This window comes from Thermobia domestica, chromosome 7, assembly GCF_964235325.1.
Source record: "Thermobia domestica chromosome 7, izTheDome1.hap1.1, whole genome shotgun sequence".
NCBI lineage: Eukaryota > Metazoa > Arthropoda > Insecta > Zygentoma > Lepismatidae > Thermobia > Thermobia domestica.
In genome coordinates this window covers 205421369-205442749 of record NC_137460.1, presented here as the reverse complement: position 1 = coordinate 205442749, position 21381 = coordinate 205421369, and the positions used below count along the sequence as shown (strand labels likewise).

The following is a 21381-nucleotide window of genomic DNA, read 5'->3' as shown; positions in this document are numbered from 1 at the left end:
TTATAAATTTCTTAGGAAGTTGACTGCCATATGTATGCACACTGCTCTCCCGTGCAGCGCCTCGTGTATGATTTTCCATACATAAACTATATATTCCAAGTTTGTTGTGTTCGTTCTATAGGTGTGTTTGTAATTAGATGCATATGGCGTATAAGTCAAAATTTAATGTCCACGCTACGTATATGCAAAACCATAGACAAAGAAATTTATGAACAAAGACATTTATTACGCTAAAACAAAGGGCAAAAATAAAGAATTACTTGCGGATTGTTGCCCGTTGTGCACAGGTATTAACGGTTAACAGTGTTAAATTTAAACACATAGTTTTAATTAAGCACGAATTTAACTTATAGAGTACAGTGCGGAAAGGCTGAGGAGTTTGCTAGGATCGTTACAATATCGAACCCCGTAAAATGTACTGCAAACCTGTCCGCAAGCCCCCCGTAATGTTCAACAGATGTTGTGCATTAATGCTCATTTCAATGCAAACCTATATACACCTACGCACTTCAATACTAAACGAAGGTGCAGAGACTATTCATGAGTTCCAGTATTAAACTCTCTCACCCAATGTATTCTCCTAACATGTCTCCCAGCGATTACAATATTTTTTGGTATCTCAATCATTTCCTAGTAGGATAGCTTTAACTAGAGACCACTGATTAACCTGGTATTGGATGTTTCACTTTCTTACCTTTGGAGTTGACAGTCATGGGCTGGACTTTTACACGCAAATATCTAATATTAACAACGTTTCTTCTAGAATTTCGTAATATTGTATTATTTCTTTGTATTATTCATTAGCTTGGTTAGACTTGTTTAAACACTTTTCTCTTTGCACCTATTCCTTAACGTTGGATACAAATACACTAGCTCTCACCGGGAATCAAATCCAGAACCAAAGCACTTGAACCATTTGGCCACAGCAAGGCACATTTAAAAAGAAGTTTCGATTTTCTTAGGAAAATTGTGATTGGGTGTAACATTTAAAAATATATTTAAGAATGGGTACGGATGAAACGCACTGAATTTTCTCGCTCGAATTTCTTAAACTGACTCGTGTTAGGCTGCAGCTATTACTGAAACATTTATTTGGGAAATGCGAATAAAATAATGTGTTTTAGAAAACTTTGTTCGAGCAACTTACGTCCAAAAGTAAAGTACCCATTCGTCATATTTCTGTTAGAAATAACTTATGCCATACATTAGAATTATTAAGCAGATAATTGTATGTGAACTATGAGCAAAAGCGTCTGAGTACTTTCTGAGAAAATCGTTAAAAAAGTCATCCCCAAGAATAAAATATCCCTTGTATATCTTTTCAGGACAAACGAGTTATGCTATTTATGAAATACGAACAAAATTGCCAGAGTAATTATCGACAAAATCGTAGGGTAAAACTTGCTCCGAAAAGTAATATACCACTTCTAGCTTTTTAGGACGATGGAATTATACCATATCGTTAGGTTAGTTATGTAACATTTATTTATGAAATATGAACAAAATTGGGTCAGGCGTTAATGGGAAAATCGTCGAAGAGTAGGCTAAACTACCTCTTCTGAATGTTTACAGGACGAACGAGTTGTGTCATATTGTCAGGTTATTAATGATACATTTATTTATAAAATGTGATTGAGAAAATTGTTCAAAAAAATGCATCCCATACAGTAAATTACACCATACGTATTTTTTCAGAGCAATGATTCATACTATATTTGTAAAAATACAAAAAAAAAAAAAAAAAAAAAAAAAAAAATTACAGCCGTTTTTGAGACAATTTAATGATTTTAAATTTTCATCCTTCAGTAAACTACCCTTATTTTTAGGTGTCGGAGGATATAGAATTCGAAACGATAGTGTTATGAACATAAATCTCCGGGTGTAGATGAAATTCCGGCTGAGTTAATTTTAGCTGGGGGCGAAAAATTGTGGAACAAGATACACAAACTCATTCTCCTTATATGGAACAAGGAAGAATTGCCACAAGAGTGGAAAGAATCAATCATTGTTCCAATTTACTAGAAAGGCGACAAAACTGTAATAATTATCGAGGCATTTCTCTTCTATCAACATCCTATAAAATCCTTTCAAATATTCTGTTAGCAAGACTGACCCCATACGCAGATGAAATTTTGGAGATTATCAGTGCGGATTTAGACGAAATCGATCAACTATCGACCAAATATTTACCATTCGCCAAATACTCGAAAAAAAGTGGGAATACAATACCCCGGTACATCGACTATTTATTGATTTTAGAAAGGCGTACGACTCGGTTAGGAGAGAAACATTATACAACGTCCTTACAGAACTTGGAATACCGAGAAAGCTAATTAGATTAATTAAGATATGTTTAGATGAATCCCAAAGTAAAGTCCGGGTAGGAAAATTTTTGTCCACGAGCTTTCACGTCGAAAATGGCTTGAAACAAGGAGATGCGTTGTCGCCATTATTATTTAACTTCGTTCTGGAATACGCTATAAGGAAAATCAAAGATAGCAACCAGGACCTACAGTTGAACGGTATTGACCAGGTTATGGCATATGCTGATGATGTAAATTTAATAGGGGATGATAGGAGAACAATAGAAAGAAATGCAGAGATCTTATTAAACTCTTGCAGGGACATGGGTTTAGAAGTAAATGCAGAGAAAACTAAATACATGGAAGTGCGTCGGGACCGGAATACAGCAAATTATGGATGCGTTAAAATATTAAATAATACTTTTGGTAAAGTGGATAGTTTCAAATATCTAGGATCAATATTAACAGAGGGAAATCATATTCACGAAGAAATTAAATGTCGACTCAAAGCAGGGAATTCGTGTTACTATTCGGTTCAAAATCTCTTGTTGTCGCGAATTCTGTCGAGGAATTTGAAGCTTAAAATATACAAAACGATTATTATGCCTGTTGTTCTGTATGGCTGCGAAACATGGTCACTTACTCTGAGGGAATAACATAGACTGAAAGTATTTGAGAACAAGATCCTGAGACGAATATTCGGACACAAGAGGAACGGGAATGGGGAATGGCGGAAACTTCATAACGAGGAACTACACAATTTATATGATCTACCCAACATTGTTAGGGTCGTCAAGTCTAGGAGGCTTAGGTGGGCGGGTCATGTAGCTAGAATGGAAGAAAGTAGAAATGCTTTCAAAGTCTTGACTGGAAGACCAATCGGAAACCGACCATTAGGAAGACCTAGGCGCAGATGGGAGGACAATATTAAGATGGATCTCGCAGAGATTGAAATACAAAGTAGAAACTGGATGCAGTTAGCTAAGAATAGAAGTCAGTGGAGAGCTTTTGTAAACGCGGCATTGAACCTCCGGGTTCCATAGGCCATATAGTTAGTTAGTTTTTTTAAAGTGTTATAAAAACTTTATGTCTAGAATTCGGTCCAGATACGTCGAACAGTATGGCCTCTATTTGAATACATGAAAAAGCGTGACGAACCGACAGACGAACAGATGGACAGACATCAAAATTACTTTTTCGATATGTGGGGGCGTGAAACTTGAATTCATTGAAATCTCGAATTCGATTTTTATCACTATTACTACAATTTCTTCTTTCGTCGCTCGAACGTGAAAACGAATAGGAATACAACGACACATAAGGTGATAATTTGTAATTCCCAAAATTTAATGAGTTAAGTTTAATGTGTTGCCGTGCTAGAAAAAAAGCTTATGCCTGTTTGTTATATCATTTTAATATAAGTTTTTCACGCTACTATATAATGTAGAAATATGGTATGATTATCGTTCATATTCATGCTATCTTTTGGAAATATTCGTGTTCCGCATACATAGATCTGTATAATTTCGCTTCGTTCAACGAAAACCCATTCCTTACACAGACTTATGATTGCATTTTGAAATCGTGTTTTTGTCGTCGTTAGAATTTAGTAAATATAAGCATAACACTCAAATTAGTTTTTGACTTTTACAGAAAACCAAATTTCTGTATAAAAAAAAAAAAGCCCAAAAGAAAAAAACTGCGGCTGACTTAATCCCCACCTTCCTTGTGCAGTGCATAATAAAACGCAAGTGTTATATAAATTATCCCCTACTCTCATTCGTTGCCGCTAGCGCAAATTATAAATAAAATTAAAAAAAAATCATTCCTATAAATCAAAAAGGCCATCTAATCAAAGTAAATAATTTTAAAAAAATAAAAATTAAAAATAAAGTAATTGTTTTTAAGCACTCAGGTTGTTAAATATATAATTTGCTTGTAGTTTACTTATTGTATATTATTTGTTTAATCATAATACATAATACTCGTAATTTTAATCTCACGTTAAATTCTTAGCCGCAATCGCTCGTAACTTTACAGTGTATTATAAAGATCTATAAATTATTTGTTTTAATTTGTTTTTTTTTTTTTTATTCATTATCTTTACGGCAAGCACTTTTCTCTTCCCCAATATCTTTTCAGCGGCCGGTGAAAACGGGAACTGCTTATATAGTTTATAATGACCTTTCGTGGGTGCTAAGAGCCACAAAGCCAAAGTTTAAAGCAAATGGTTAAAAAAATGTCGTCTGTTAGCAATCCAAAATAAATCGTCCTATTCCCAATAAACCCACAAAGGTCGGTCATAATTTCTTGCAATTGTGGATATGAAAAAAAAAAAGAGAGAGGGAGAAAGTCAATACTCTAAAAAGAAAAAAACACAAGCACACACACACACAGACAAACGATAATTTGACATCAGCTTTTTCCTTTCTTCCTTTTTTCACGACAACAAGCATCATTCGATGTAACGTCATGTCGATATAACAAGGGGTAAACTTGGGAAGACTGTCAAGGTCGCGTATGTTATTTTTCCTGTTCTTGACACACAAATCCGAAGTGAGTTGTCTGCTGTTCAAGAACGGGCAGGTAACATACAAGACCATAAACTGAAAACAATAACTGTTTGCAATAGTACACGTATTCTAATACTGAATAAATACGTCGATTAAAGGATACTATCAATAAGTTATTTCCTTATTATACTGTTTCGGTTCTTATTAACATCAAAGGTATACACTTCCAATAATGTTTTGTTAAAAAAAAAAAAAAAAAAAAATGGGATGGGATTCGATGTGGTGTCAAAATAATAAAATATCCACGAGTCCGCCACTCTATCCACCTAACCACAGAGGCTACGTTGTGTTTGTTCTTTTTTCTTAAGAAATAATCTTCATAACCATGGTGCGTATCGCTTCGAACCTTAACATAAGAGTTTTTCTGTTTAATTCTATATTTTCGTACGACATCTTAGTTACAGAAGCTAATTTATATTTGGCAGGCAATCTACACACTAGGTTTTAACCAATAAATGCAACATTTTAGTTCAGTATCCAGTTCCTTCATCCATCTCCTCGACTTCCCTACTGAATTCCCTCCGCAATCGTGCTGTACTACTGAAAAAAATCCCTAGAAATCATCGTTGCCAGTATACACAAAACCGAGCATAATTTTGTTTTTTGTTTATATTTTTTCTTATTTTATTATATTTTTTGGAAATATCTCCTTAGATGGATTGCTCTCTATTATCTCCACATACTAATAACTCAATTTTACCCATAAACGTAAGAAAAAAGGAATAAATACGGAAAATCGTGAGTTACAATATACGCGCAATTTTTTTGCGCATGGGAGTACCTGTATTTCAATTAGTTGTGTGTACTTCACAACCAAAGTATCAGAGCCATCTTGACGGTACCATAGCCACTTGACCGGCGGCCCCGCGAGCAGAAGGCATGTATTAATTACATGTAGATATATTAGGAGCAAAATTTAGTCATACGAACCACAACATACGTGTTTGCTCTAGGGCCTAATATAGGTCTACTGTTAAAACGACATAGGAGAGTAGATTAGACTGGACAGTAGAGTAGACTGAACACCCCTAACACTGCTCTATCCAAAAATACGTGCTTCAGAATCCTTCAGTACTTCCGCAACAATTTTTAGAGATAGTGAGTACTTCAGATTATATGTCCGTAACCAAACTGCCTGTACAAAAAATGTTGCGTATCTTAGGATTCTGAAACATGTTGAGCACATATTAGTTCCTACGTAAAGTCTTGACCCGACTACGGTAGGTCCCATAGTTTTGGAGCTATGGACCTTTAAAGTTCATTTTTTGGCAGCCTATACCTCCGAAAGGAAGCATTTGTGCACCCAAGTTGGTCTATACTTTTCGTCTTATTTTGGTGTCAGGAATCACCTCCCAAACGTTGTCAGTGCTGTTTTGAAACACCTTTATATATATATATATATCAGTGGTGCCCACCCCCCCTTATGTCCATGACGCACCCCCCCAATTGTCTATCCGTAGGTGTTCTTCCATGAAAAAATCTTCTTTTCGATTAATTTTACCCCCCCACCAAACATATTTATATAGATTTTTAACCCCCCCAAATATTTCAATGACGCAGTTTGCGTCATAGCCCCCCCTTGTGGGCACCCCTATATATATATATAACCGGTTGTTAAGAAATTAGAATAACACCACTGGCTGTATCCCTCAATTCCGCGACAAACACAAGCTGTATTACACAATATGTGGGATCAACAGGGCATTAGTAAGTTTAGTTTTTTTAAGGTGTTTCAAATATTTTACTAATCTATTATTTAATGCTACGTATTTAAGAAAAAAATATTAATGGCGCCAGTTCTCACTATATCTACATACAAATGCAGTGCTTGGAAGATTTTGAGGCGTTCTTTACCTTCTTTCTCAGTAATTTGAATTTGAAACAGTAATAAGGAAAGCAGCAAGTTGTAGTACCGTAACACAGAAACAAAACTAATTTATGTCGTTACTTACGTACGGTAACGCGATACAATACTTCTCAAATACATTTGTTCTGGTTGTGGTGGACAAACACCGTGCTCGTGGGTTTTCTCGGGGTTCTCCCGTTTCCTCCCACTCTTCATTTCACTCATTTCTCATTATAACCGTCTCCTTTAGCCTAACCGACACATTCGTGGGACGTTAAACTTAAAGATTTCATTTTTTATATTCTGAAACCAAATATTTTCGTGAGAGTCACCAGGTTTTTACACTCAGCCGACAATATAATTTAGTTTTCAAACTTACCTATAATCCAAATTCTATCGGTATTCGTCCTCTAAGGTATATACTAAAGGTTTGTGATGTTCGAATTAGGAAAGCCTACTAACGTTTTAATAGAATATGTGAAGTTTCTTCTTAGTGGAAATTTAGTTTGATCATAGTAGTTTTTCATAACTACTTCATCTTACAATGTTTTTCTCAAAAATACAATTTATTCTACTCATCATACCTTAAAATGAAAAACACTAATCTGATATTAAATTTGTCAAAAAAAGTTAATAATATACTCAAGTTTGTCTATCAAACATATTTAATCTTTTATAAAGACTGAAAAAACAATTTTGTATACAAACAAATGTCATGTTACAAATGTAACAAAAATTTATGGTTTATACCTCGTCCAAGAGGAAATGAATGTTTCCAAATAAGTCGATCTATCATTAAAATTATTAAATTCTAAGGAACGCTAATTCTGTCCCACAACTAAAGCTTATCCAATAGCACCAGTGGTTGGCTAATCACTAGAGACCGGATGTTAGGCAAAATGCCTATTTTTTAATATTAAAGATATGATCAAAAATAACGTTTTAAAGTTTATATGGGGGGTTATAGTTTAGATTTAAGCCAATTTTATTTTGCCTATTTCGACCTTTACTGCCTAAATAATTGCTTTAGCGCCTAATATTGCCTATTCTACGCATTTTCTTCAAAATAAGCCTTCACTGGGAAAATATATAATTTACGTAACATAATACACACATATTTACTTATATTATGTGTTTGTAAACACAAGCTTGTGGTATGTTACAATATATATACAGAATGAACTTCAAAGATGTTCACATACTTCGGGAGGTGATTCGTGACATGAAAAGATAAAAGTCCTCTTGAATTTCACGAATCATCATCTGAAGTATGTGCGCACCTTTATGTCCCGTTCCAATTGTCAGGATTCGATTTCAATTCCAATTTGGCACCCGTCACTCGAACACGACGCAGAATTCGACAACATGCAACAGCACTTTTGGTCTTCTTTTCATGTCACGAATCACCTCCCGAAGTATATGCACATTTTTCAGCTTCACCCAGTATGCGCAATGCATAACATGCCTCGTTTTTGTATATACAGTAAAAGAAGATATTATTTAAAAAACAAGTATATTTCTATATTCTTTGAACATTATCTATGACTTGAATCTATTTTTTAATGGTATTGAGTATTTATCTTCATTATTTTGAGTTACATTTTAGTGCTTATTTTTAAATTTTAAGTGCCTATTTTCCAGGTTTTTAGTGCCTAAACATCCGGTCTCCACTAATCACCATATTCCGGTTGGTCCTACCTAGGAACCGAACACACGAGGGCAATCCCAGAAAAAAGGTCTCCTATATTTTTAGATATACAAAGAAGCGTTTATTTTCTATAATTGCTACATCACTTTAAAGGTTGAAGAAAGCTTTATTTTTCTACATAATCGCCATTTCGGTCGATGCATTTTTGTAGACGCTGTGGCAGTTTTACAATGCCCATGTCATACCAGCTTGCCGCCATGCCCTTGCACACACGCACCTTCCGATATTGCAACTTTTCCGTTAAAATCCTGTGGATGGTGCTTCTGGAAACCTCAGGAACCAAAATGCAGAGAGCATCCAGAGTGATCCTGCGATCTTTACGCATGAGTTCAACTTTCGCGATTGTCTCGTCGGCAATTGATGGCCTCTCGCTCCTTTCCTCGTCATGAATTTCAGTACGACCGGCTCTAAACTCTCTACACCACTTGCGAACGTTTTTGACATCCATGCACGACTGTCCATACACTTCCGTCAATTGGCGATGAATGTCAACCGGTTTAACACCTTTTGCGTTCAAAAATCGAATAACTGCGCGAACTTCGCACTTGGCGGTAACGTTCATCGGGAGCTCCATTTCGAATGGCTGCCAAGCCAAGACTGAGCATCCGAGCGAAGCGCCTGCGTGCTTATGTGGTAGCGGAGAAGGCACCACCCAGAACAGTGTTGCCAACAACCATATTAAAAGTTTCTCTACGTCCCCAAAAAATAGGAGACCTTTTATTTTGGGATTGCTCTCGTACATAAATTACATTAGAAATAATACTTTTGAATCTGAATACTATTTTGTATATGATCAGTGCTTTTTCATATGCTGCTTAAGGCTAATATTGTGATTAAATGAAGTCCCACACACTTTGCATGAGTATGGACGCTCTCCTGTATGTACTCTTCGATGTTTCGTTAGATTACTACTTTCATTAAATCCCTTTCCACAAAAGTCACACACAAATGGCTGCTCTCCCATATGGCGTCGAATATGAATTGTAAGAGACGCTTTCAGAGGGAATGTCTTGTCACAAATATCACAAGAAAACGGACGTTCCTTTGTATGGACTGGTCTGTGGATATTCAACAAGCTCCTCTCTGTAAATCCCTTTCCACAATATTCACAAATAAAACGTTTTTCCATGGTATGTTTTCGTTCGTGAGTACGAAGAGTTCTCTGTGTTTTAAAACTTTTGGAGCATATATTACAATGGAAGTTCATATCTTTGGTGTGCACACTAAAATGTCTTATGAGTTGTGTTTTGTTATCAAATCCTCTACCACAATGATCACAATACAACAAATCACCTGTATGCCAACGCATATGTGCACCTAAAGAACTTTCACTTTTAAACGGCTTACAACAAAAGTTACACTGAAAATATACTTCACCTGTCAAAGCCAGATTACTTTCCAAGGAAGCTGATTGAAAGGGACTATTTAAACTTTGTGTTTTCGTTTCGGAACATAATAGTATCCCTTCAATATTATTTAAAATAAGTGCATCAAGTTGATCCTTCATCGTTTGTTCTGATTTAATGTGGCATTCATCAAAATTTAGCTTTTCATCTGTCATGATGAAAGAGTTTATATATTTGGTGATCGCTTGCTTTGATTTTACAGTAGGTTCGCCATAATATGGATTTTCCCCTTCCATAGCGAAATCTCTAAATGAACAATTTAAGAACAAATTCCAGATATTTAAAGTGCTATGTGCTACCACAAAAAGAACTCGTACCGAATAAATAGTTCAGCACTTATAACATTAGTAACTCTGTATTTGTTTCCAATTTCATTAAATTCAGGAAATTTGACCCTCTTACTTAGCAAAGCACCTATACACCTGGATCTTCGCTAATAGTCTTTGAATTATTAGAAGATATCTTCGTTTTATTCGTCCTTTCCTCTCATGGATCCCATATAATGATGTTCGAAGTGTGCAACCTGTCAAGAAATTAAAATTTTGGAAATAAATCGTATATTATTAAGACCGTTGAAATTTATATTGTACTGAGCAATATTCTTTATATACTAACAAAAATAAATTTGAGTTACACACTAATACATCGTCTTCGAGGCAGTATATGTTAGTTGGAGAATATGTGTACCATAAATAACTGAGCACAAAACACCTTATTCCAATACTTAGTTAAGAATTAATAATCTATTTGGGACTATATATTTTATTCTATCATGGGCGTACAAGTAGGCATTCTTTGCATGGAGGATTAGCATCAGAAATTCTATACAGAAATAATAATTTTGCGAACGAAATCTTAGTTTAACGTTTCATGATTATACCCTTTACATTAAGGGATATATGATTAAGGAAAGTTTGTAAGAATTAGTGAAATGAACATGTGGGAGAAAACGGGAGTACCCAGACAAAAGCCACGGAGAGGATGTTATCTACCACAAACTTATCTGGCCAGGGATCGCCACGCAACAGAGGCAAGACATCTACCACTAAGCCACACACATCTAGATATAACATTTTTGTGAAGCAGAATATTTTACATGAACTCCTAACATTCGCTGTATAATTGTTAATAATTAATAATGTATCACGCACTCCAGGCCATAGACGCTTCTATAATTGTACTTCGACCAGAATTATTATTATCTGATAAATATACACTAATGTCGTCTTTATTCCAATCGAAAGAACCAGACGCACTTCGAGTAGACGCAATTATTGACATTTTTCATTGTAGCATACTCAGCTCCAAAGATTATTGAAGCAATTATTATAGTAAACTTTAGAGCGAGAGATAGTCTACGTGCCAAGGAAACCAATCCATTGGTTTGCCATCCTCTTGAAGTGACTAGTTTCCTGTAAGACTTTGGTTACAACGACAGTAACGTACAAGTATAAATATGAATAGTCACCAGGCGAACACGAATCATTTAAAAGTACATGTGCGGCTGTAGGAAAGAGGACGGACGCTACTAGATACTGTATATAATCTAACTTCACTTTTAAAGTAACTAATATAGCATGTGTGGAAAGTTTACTAACAATAACGAAATTAATATATTTCAGTGACGGCTCAGTTGGACAGTATAAAGACAAAAGTATACCCTTGTCCTGTCAAATCTGACATTGTTCAACTGCTGAATAGATTTATTTTCCATTGCTCCTGGCAAAGACCCTGCACCGTTGTCCATGGTACACGTAAACGAAAAGAATCAACAATATACCTATGCAACCTAGATCCTCGTCATCCTGCTCCATATGCATGAGTTTCGCACAAAATATATATCACAGAAATCAGCTATACGTTTTGGGTCAACAGGAGATACACAAACTGCTACTCTTGGCCTCGAATGAAAGTGTGTCATACGCCACTATGTCATACACCGTAGACGTGGGATCCGATTTGTCGGAAATCTCACGTACTTAATACCCATAGGTTAACGAAATGAACGTTAATTGATATTATAAAGCATGTATTAATTTTTGCTACAGAGAAACCAAACCATTCCAAGGAAGTGAAGAATTTAAAGTTCATTCCTTGTCCACTTTTAAATTGTCGAATATTTTCTTAATTCCTTTTTATACTACAATACATAACACCAAATTATATTCTTAATAAGGAATACTTCAAAGGCTATTTCTTTAATTATATTAACATGTGTTTTAAGAAACATTTACAAGGGATATGGTAAACTGAAATAATACCACAACAAAATACATTGCTAGAATGTAACAAACGGCTGCCATTTTTTTTTTTTTTTTTTTTTTTTTTTTTGTGGGAAGTACAGTAAATCAAGATTCAGTGACACCTGACACATTGACGTCAACACTTCCATCTTACTGTACCTAAATAAAAAAAAAAGAAAGAAAAGAAAAAAAAAGTGTAACTGGTAATTGTGTTCTTTCGTGATTACAATACCTGATAAGGTTGTGTAAAGGCAACTGAAGCTCAAATTGCAAATTATAAATTATATACACGAAACTGTCACGTAAGTTTCCAGTATGATTGGGAACACAAATAATTCTTCTTCTTTTAAAATGTTATTAGTCGCTTCACAATACTACAGAACTCATTTTAACGTGTTGTTAAGTGCATATGAGACTATGGTTACGTGATACCTATTGATATCACACATAATCAGTAGTGACATCTGCTTCAAATCAATGTTCAGATGGCCTCCTTCAACATAAGCTTTACACCACGGATCAAAATTATACAAATATTCTTATCAAGCCATTCACTGGTTTCTTTTCATCTTTGTTATTGACATTTTGTTGTTCCTAGCATTTTACTTGGGCTTCTTGTCATGTTCAGTATATATATATATATATATATATATATATATATATATATATATATATATATATATATATATATATGCTGCACAATAAGCATATCACTTTGATGTAATTTGAGACCGGTTTTGGAACGAATTTCTCTCTTTCACAACTTTTACACTTGCAAGGACTAAACCTTCACCTAAAACAGTTAAAATTTCAGATTTTTCGTACTTCCAACAACAGATACATTCAGGCCTAAACACACGTAGAATAGTATGCATTACCATATTCACGCTCCATATAATCAAACATTTAAAGGTTTTATATTTCATACATTTATATACAGAATGGAGAGTTATACTGCATCTCAATATGACTGCTTAATCAAATCCTTGCCTTTCTCCAAGGTTCAATCATAAGGTTTTGACTTAAACTACTTCATAATTTGAGGCACTTAGTACTGAGGTAGGTGGATGTCTGTAATACTACGTCAAAGGTTACTTTATTCCATACAGAATGAGATTAGTTTCATGCCATACCGCTTTTCATATGATGCGTTAGATTTTGCACAATCTGATTTTCCTGCAATTCGGTACATTCCATATTAGAAACACAATCATCATAACAATACGAAAGGGTTGGTTGAAAGGCTTGGAATTTAGTATCTTTTTTAGCACCGAGGCTATATGAAAAGCGCACCTACAGCTTAAGATGGGATCCGAACAACATGAGGTGCCACCAAAAGTCAGGTCTTTGCTCCGAAGGTGAGTACGCTACCTATATGCCAATAATGGACTGTGGGCCTATGAACAGGACTGTATATTTGATATCATAATATTGTTTACCAGAAACACATACGAATAATATGTAGCACCTATCTAAAGGGAATTTCGAGTGGAATAGTCCTTATTAACTGTTGAAAACAATACTTTTATTATTTGGTATTTATTTCAAACTTACTCCTCACCTTTCTTAAGTCACCTATTTTTTAATGTGAACCCTCACTAGTCACTTCACTGTGAATACAATTTAGACTCTGAAACATTTCTTTCTCTTCTAAGATATTATATTCATGCACGATATTTTATTGCAATTGGTCAATCTGAAATGCCAAATATTAAACATGAGAGATTCGATTGACCCCAATTCTAAATACTTCAACTTATCGAAGTTTCTGATATTTCTACAAGTGCTCAACTGACTGAATCGAACGAAAATTTGTGGTTCACATCCATTTAAAAAACGTGCGTGTGTTATTTATTTTTTTACCAAATAAAAGAACGTTTCCATTGCATCGATCCACTTAAAATGCCTGAATTCAAAGAACATGTTACTTCCTAAAACTCTAGCGAACTGAATAATTCGTTCATGATAGACTACATTTCGATACTAGAGTATATACACAGATCAATTAGATTTAAAAGCCTTGTCTTTTTCAGAAGAGAGATGTGCATTATTAATGCTTTTTGATGTGTTTTTTAGGGCTAACATTATGATTGAAGGATATCCCACACACTTTACACGAGTACGGTCGTTCCCCGGTATGTACCCTTCAATGTTTCGTTAGATCCACAACACTCACACACAAACTGTTCTTTACCCATATGGCGACGAATATGAATAGTAAGACGTCCTTTCGAAGGAAATGTTTTGCCACAAATGTCACAGGAGAAAAGGCGCTCCTTGGTATGAACTGGTCCGTGAACCTGCAATAGCCACCTGTTTTTGAATCCCTTTCCGCAAAATTCACAAATGAAACGTTTTTCTACATCACGTTTTAGATGGTGACAACGAAGGATTACGTCTGTTTTAAAGCCTTTAGAACAAATATTACAATAGTAATTGTATTCTTTGGTATGTACTGTCATATGCCGTTCCAGGTTTGTTTTACTATTGTATCCTTTGCCACAATGATCACAATAAAACAAATGCCTTATATGCCAACGAATGTCTGGCTGAGACAATCAGTTTTAAGTGATTTAAAACACATTCCTCACTGAGAATGCACTTTGTCTGACATATGTACTTCGCTCCACAAGCAAACTATTTTTGAGTTACATTTTACAACTTCTGGTTTCTCTTCAAGACAAGAAGTATCTTCATTTTTTACAGAGGCAATTTTAGAGTCAAAACCTAAAACTTCTGCTTTATTATCAAAATAAAACGTTTTATGACTGACTCTACTTCAAAATCACACCTTAAAACTTCTTGTTTCTCTTCGGAGAAGAGTATGCCCTCTATATTAGTCAAGAGGTTATCTGTGTTTGTGCTCATGTTTAGTGGGTCAGATTTAATACCATATTCCTAATTTAGCATTTTATCTTCCATAGAGAGTATTGTTTCTGCCAATACAGGAGAAAAATCTGAAGATCAAGTTAGAAAAATTACTTATATAAATGATATGAAATTGTACAAAGAGGTAGTTCTATCCACTTCGTTACGATAGAATTTAAATCACTTTTAGGAACTGCAGGTTTCTAAGAAACTTGTTATTCAACATTACGATATAAGGAATTCGTTTCTTTTGGTGTTTAGAAGAAGTTGTCCATTCACGTGGAACTTCGTTTACATTACATTTTCAATATTTCAGACGTCTCCATTTAGGCTCACGTTGCTATTTGGTGATGCAACACGCCGAAACCTATAAACAAATATTCAACATTTAACTGTTTATTAATAAAATAATTTTCTTGTTCTTTGTTAGCGGAGTGGAAGTAGGAACTTAGAACTCGTTTTAGAAAGAGATAAAACTATTACTCTAAAAAAAGTTCCGGATATTTAATTTAAAATGTATTCACTTTCTGTAGTATTAGTAGCAACAACTAATAAAATTAATTTATTTTATAAGTGAATTTTAATTTTCTCTGTAAATAATTAAGAGGCTTTTCTTGCGAATTCCCAATATACAAATTAGCAAAGACGGTAACAAAACCAGGGTTGGCAAAAACCATGGTTTTTATTGAAAAAAAAAAAGGTTTTTTTTTTGGGTTTAAACCCGGTTTTTAGTGGTTTAAACCACGTTTTTTGGTTTAAATATTTACTCTGTATTTATATTAAATATGGACAGAAATTAGTTTGTTTCGCCTTGTTGTTATTATGCAACAACAAGGTTATGCTAGAAGGGGTCACATAAGCTTAAAGCGGAATGCAAACCGTTTCTCGGCTTACATCCAAGAGAAATTGTCCATTTGGACACGAAACCTGGACTAATTGGTCACAAATGCGATTGCCGACTCACTTACGAAGGATTCCTGATAAAAATACGTTGTACTGATCTTTACATAGGCCTACTTGGTTAATGTGATTGTCAAGAGTCATTTCAGAAGGACAAAAAGATAAACAGTTACACAAGTAAAAACATTGTACAGAATTATATATAAATCGGGAAACTCCCACCTTAGCCATTGGGAAAATCCTGTTATTACTTTAAATGTATTTGTATGTAAAATTTTAAGGTCAACGTATCACAATCACTACGCTAAAACTGAGGTATTAAATTACAAATTTGGTATGTAGATATCATTCAATAAAATTAAAACCAAGTCAAATCCAAGCTGATGTTGGAAGCTACGTAGGCAGTTGATAAATTTTGCCAATTTCTATCAATATATTTAAGCAACCTTGGCTTCTATATAAAATAACAGGCATTCATTCAAGTAGAAATATATAATTTGGTTTCATTTCGTATGTTTAGGCTTAACATCGTTATGAAATACCAAGGTTATCACGGAGAAGACTTTTGCTTAGAGGGACACCTCGAATCGCTACTTGGTTTACATTTGAAAGATGGGTTGTGGTTCGACCGAGAATTGAACACGGAACCCCTTGATTAAAAGGGGAAAAGTAGATAAACGTAATGCAGATGGTTTGATATGTGAAAACGACAGCATGAAGTTCACACGATTCAAAGCATTTATCTTTTTTCTTTTTCTTTTTTTTTTTCTTTTCTTGGTTTAAACCACCTTGGTTTACACCAGCCAACTCTGAATAAAACAATAAAATATCGGGTTAAGAAACCACAATTGTTCAAAGAGTATTAAATGGAGAAACCGACGAAGGTAGAAAAGCATATTACACAAGTACCTGTGAAGAAATTAAGTGAAGAAAGACAGGGAAATAAAAACCATACGGGAAGTGTAAGCCAAAAGAAACGTTTCAAAAGGAAAACAAATATGAAATAGAAAGAAAGAATACAGTAATACTGAACAAAATTAATTTTATGTTAGAAGAAAGGAATATACTATGGATTTATACAAAAATTTGAACGAGTCTTAATTTCGATGTGGTTGAGAAGCATGCGAAGAAGGCAAACCGTATAACGATACTGAGGGATACGCATAAAGAATGATACATCGATTTGTATTTACTTCCTTTATTACCACCTAGGTTATATAGGACGAAACCTATGCTCTCCCACCAGAAATTGAATCAGGAACATCATGCAACAAAGACACGCGCTCTAGCCACTAAAGTAGCAAGGAGGGTACATAATGATTGGAAAATAATGGACTAGGTAATACATGTAGTAGAAAGTTCGGAGAAAACTAAAGATGGTAATGTTTCTTACATGTTACGAAATATATGAAACGGACAAACGTTCAGAAAACCTGGTGGAAAACAAACCAAACGTTAAAGACACAAATATGATCAATTAGTTTAGTATGGCATACAGCCAATGTTGTATGAACCTCAAATGTTGAAAGTAGTAGAATATTGGTGTGTAAATTAGAAAACTCAGGAGAAACTTTCCCTTCAGACCGAGAAATGTCTCATTGGTTTACATAGGTAATAACTGAAAACGTCTTTGAGGGAATGTGTAGTGCTTACTGATATCGGAATGCTTCTAACTTAATTCAACAAAGACAGTTCGATTTGAGTTCTAGAAAGTGTTGGTTTGGAATGAAAGGTTCATCAGAATCCTACCATAAACCATCAGAGGTACAACTAAATGAAAAGTTGATTAGAGTGTTTCCTTTGACCAAGTTTACATAGTGAAGTAAGCGTTTTAGTAAGAGCTAGAAATGTATTAGTTTTGTGGATGACTTTTATAGTACAAGCAAAAATGATAGTTCACGGAATAAGCTGTCCGATATACAGAATAAAAATGAACCTAGTAAGACAATAGATTTGTGATTGAAAGAATTATGTAAACTATATAAATTAAGAGGAAGAGAATGGAACATGTAACTAGTTTTCTCATACCTAGCTATTATTATATGAATATGTGACATAAATGGGAAATAAAAGGATGTAAACTATAAAATAAACATTTAGAAAGGAGAGAAAGGTTTTCGTGTGCGGCTGAATAAATTAGACAAGTTATAAAATGTCTAATGTGGAGATTATCGTGTGTAGCAGATATACACATATTATGAGAGATGAAAACGTCCAGAAACAATCGAAATATTGGTATGGATAAAACAGGGTGAAACTAGTAACTAACAAGTTTAGCAGAACACTGGGAAATGAACAATATTACAAATTATTAAAGAGGAAATGAAATACAAATTATTAAAGAGGAAATGAAACTGATAAGTATACTTTACAAGGAATTAGTATTATTAGTGATAGAAGAAACGGCTCAAGGTAAAGCAGGAAATGGTCAATTTCAACAGCAAAAACGATATTATAAAATACTTCATGCATGAAAATGGAAGGATTAGATGATTTTGAATTGTATCAAAATGTTTGTTTCATTCGGAAGCATCATCCTGCCAGTGCTCACAGTACTATCGATGGTAAAACATCGAAAACATTTTTTTCCTTCAAAAATTAAAATTTGTAATTCAAGCTTGGATTATTATAACATTTGCTTTGAATGAAAAAAAAAAAAAAAAAAAAACTTTAATTCATATTACAAGGGCCGCCGTCACAGATATCTTCCGCTCGATATAAATGAGTAGAATTTAACCAGGCCAAGCCTAACCTCATCTATATATAACCACGCAAAAATCTCAATTGCCAACAGAAATACAAGTAGCATTAAATTCACTGTTCGGAGTTCTTCCAATCAATATCATCTCAATTTCTGCTATCTACTGAAATTCTGAAACCTTATTTAAGCTGTACTCGCCATTTCTCCTGAAATTCTCAATCTCCCTTGACTCACTTCCAACAATTTGCCGAAGGTGTCCAAGCTTCCATATTTTAATTAAGAGAACTTATTTGAAATAACCTCCTCCCCCAAGCAAACACACGAATCCTTAATGTAAAGATGCTTGTATCTGGAATTAATTTATCACACCACAAAAATAATACATTCAAACTTTAAATACTTGTAATATTTCTAATGTACTTACATAATGAAATACCTCTGTTATGTAGCTTTTCATATTAGCAAAACTTTCTTTTTTCGATCCGAATCAACTATTAGCAATATTCATGGAATCCTCAAAACACACAACTACCGATTCCAAAACATACAACTCATTACAAAAGTATACTCGTTCTCTTTCCGCATGCCGTGTAAGTATTCTCACAAGCTTACTCACTCAACAACCATAAGTAAGACTGCCAAGTAGGGATGTACCGATACCACTTTTTCACCGATCCGCTACCGATACTTTTGAACACATTTCTTATATATTATGAGGAATTTTCAGAATAATGAAATGATCAACATTTCAATAGGATAAATTAGATATAAGGCCAAAATTTGACATACAAAGACAAAAAGCAGAATTTTATATTAGGTTCCACACAAAAATATATTTCCTCTAAATTTAATCCAGCTCATGTAAAATCAACTAAAAAGCAGCAAATACTTATATAGTGTAAACTTAATTCTAAGATTCAGTAATTGATATTTAGAGTGATAATGTATTCTGATAGTTACATTGTATTTACTAGTCTCTATTACATATATATAATGCAAATGGATACTACCGTGATTAGTGTGCTGAACCAGGTAGTGTTGTAAATAGAAAAAAAACGGTTCGTATTTTTTCAGAAATGTTCGTTTTTTTTAGAAAAAAAAAACATTGCCTCTCGTTTTTTTTCTAAATTTCGTTTTTTTTCAAATAGTCATTTGTAATGCATCTTACGTCTATTTAAGTATGAAATATTTTTATGTTGGTGTAATCACCGTAAAATGCAACATAAATTAAACGCTAGATACTGATACGCTACAAATATTTTACAATTTACATGAATACCATACCTATTAACAATTCGGGTTTCAGCAGGTTTCATCAATATCAACTAAGAAATAAAAGTAGAAATGAAATTTTGTTTTTTTGTGAAAGTAGGCCTTTAATAAGTACGAAAATAATGTCACAAACAGTATAAATTTTCAATAACTTGTCTAAAGGTAAAAACTAATACTAATTTGCCTAATATTATTTTTCTAAATGTCATATATAAATAATTTGTCGACTAGATATATATGATATGCACAGCCGGCTCTACCATATATGCAGTGGCGTATTTACGATTTTGTTTCGGAAGGGGTTTTGCTAACTTTCGGGGGGGGGGGGGCTTTCCTGAAAATGTGAAAATTCTGCAAGATATTTCATATACTTTACTACAGTATGTAAGACTTCGGGGGGGCTTAAGCCCGGAAGCCCCCCTAAATACGCCACTGCATATATGCAACACGTGCATTTGCGTGGAACGGCAAGCTTGGATGGTCCGGCAAAATCTGTCACAAGTATTTTATTTAAATTAAATATTTCTTGTTGGAAACATACTTCATTATGATGGTAGTTACATTTACTAAGCTGACCTTCTATTTGAATACTACATTCATAAATTATGTTTAGGTTGCATTAGTTTAAGGCCACATGGACAATGCTAAAGCAAATGGTCGAATAAATCCGAGCACAAATTGCTTGATTGTTGTCAAATGCAAGAATTCAATTCTCGAATAGTAGTGAATATCTGTTCCATTTAGTAACTTATCACAGTTTTGATATGAAACTAGTCTTGTTTTTGTCAGAAACGAGTTCCTTATCATTGAAGATAGAAACAAGTTTTTTTTTTTAATGTTAAAAGATGTAGAAGAAAAAATCAAGAAATAAAGATAAGAGAGCTAGTTGCACTGGAATTGCAAACTGATACATTGAGATTGAAGCTCGATAGTGAATTCTATAATAAGGATTACCATCTTTCCTCTGCAGGTGTGTTTGCTTTATCTTTCACTAACATAATAGATTAATATTTAAAGGAAAAACAGACATAACGGAATTGCATTTTTACTAAGTACTTAAGCCTTTCTGAGTGCGACTGCACTTACCCTCGCCTTTGTTGTTCATGCTGGAGTAGCATACTTAAAATCATGACTTTTAAGATTTGTTCTTTCTGGAGAAAGGGGGAGGCGGCAAATTATGCCATTGCACGAGGCGACAAATTGACTAGGACCGGCCCTGATGATATGTATATAAAATACATGAATATAGGATGACTCAATTTGAAGTAATGCAGGGTGTTTCAAAATTAATATTAGGGTTTTGAAATTTTGTAGTATTTATTACAATTAACTTACAATTATAAATATTATATCAAATGAAAGAGCAACTCAAACAGTTTTGTACGCACGCATGTACATGCATTGTTTCGTCTATCTGCCGTTAGAAAGAGCAAGTAGCAAAAATGGAGACTAAGAGAGCAGAAAGCTTTTTGTGTTTTAAAGACTGAATCTGTACAGTGCAACCGTCTGTGTGAAGAATATTAAGGAGACGCTTGCAACTACGTCTTTATCGTTTGCAATT

At 34.2% G+C, this 21381-nt stretch overlaps 1 long non-coding RNA gene across 1 annotated transcript in view; it reads right to left on the bottom strand.

The window, feature by feature from the left end:
• Positions 1 to 7732: 7732 nt before the first annotated feature.
• LOC145690691 (uncharacterized) overlaps positions 7733 to 21381 on the bottom strand; it is a 28826-nt gene continuing 15177 nt past the window's right edge. Inside the window, exon 2 of the long non-coding RNA XR_014132259.1 lies at positions 7733 to 10359. This is a non-coding gene — a long non-coding RNA (uncharacterized LOC145690691). The remainder of the gene's footprint in view (positions 10360 to 21381) is intronic.